The sequence below is a fragment of the Acyrthosiphon pisum genome, chromosome A1 (genome assembly GCF_005508785.2).
Source record: "Acyrthosiphon pisum isolate AL4f chromosome A1, pea_aphid_22Mar2018_4r6ur, whole genome shotgun sequence".
Taxonomy (NCBI): domain Eukaryota; kingdom Metazoa; phylum Arthropoda; class Insecta; order Hemiptera; family Aphididae; genus Acyrthosiphon; species Acyrthosiphon pisum.
Window position 1 is genome coordinate 65,276,399 of NC_042494.1, and position 932 is coordinate 65,277,330.

Sequence of the window (932 nt, forward strand, 5' to 3'; positions counted from 1 at the left end):
CCATAATTTTTTCTATACATTTTTATGTCGTAAAAAATTTAAAATGTTTAATATTTTTGAACTTTTTTTTTATTATTATTAACATTATATGACTCAAACTTTGTTCAATTCGTTATTTAATATTCGGTGTATGGTGCTCAAAATGTATCTTAACTTTTCGGTTGCCTTCAATAAAAATTCTGATTCGCAGCAGTATATTATTAGGTAGACAATCTACCTGTGGTTGATCGCGGACCCCGTGCTGTTTGTACGTAACTTTATAATTTAACTTTAAAGTAGGTATCAGAGTTATATCAAGTATGTTACTGAACTCCTCCTAAACGGCTGGACTAATTGTGAATGCCGAGTCTGTCGACCAACATTTCCTCCTCGTCCACGAAGACGTGGCATTGCTTTATATAGGTACGTCACTTATATGTTCGTATGATACGCTCAATATTTACGTAATTGCGTTACATAATATAATATCAAAACACAGCGTACAAAAACAATTTAATGCATTGAATGAATACACTGATTTCACGGCAACCAATAATTATTATTATAATAGTTTTAAAACCCATGAAAACCATTTATAAACAAAAATGTCCACCATAAATCTCCAAATTCCCGTTTGAGCACATCCTCTGGTTGGACCTAGGGGGATTATTTGTGAATCTAAAAAATCCGGGGCGTCACCCAAACGCAAACAAAAAAATTCATTCAAATCGGTCCAACCGTCTAAGTGGAGTTCAGTCACAACACACGTACAGTCGAATTATATATACAATGTGTCCTGGGGCGAAGTGACCAGCCGCCGTCATATGAAAGTATACCTAAAATGACGAAGAAATAACCTTTAAAGTAGGGGGTCTAACTTTTTTTTTTTTTGAGTTATGGGCAATTTACGTTTTTTTTAAACCAAACCAAAACTACCACGGATTTTTTTATGT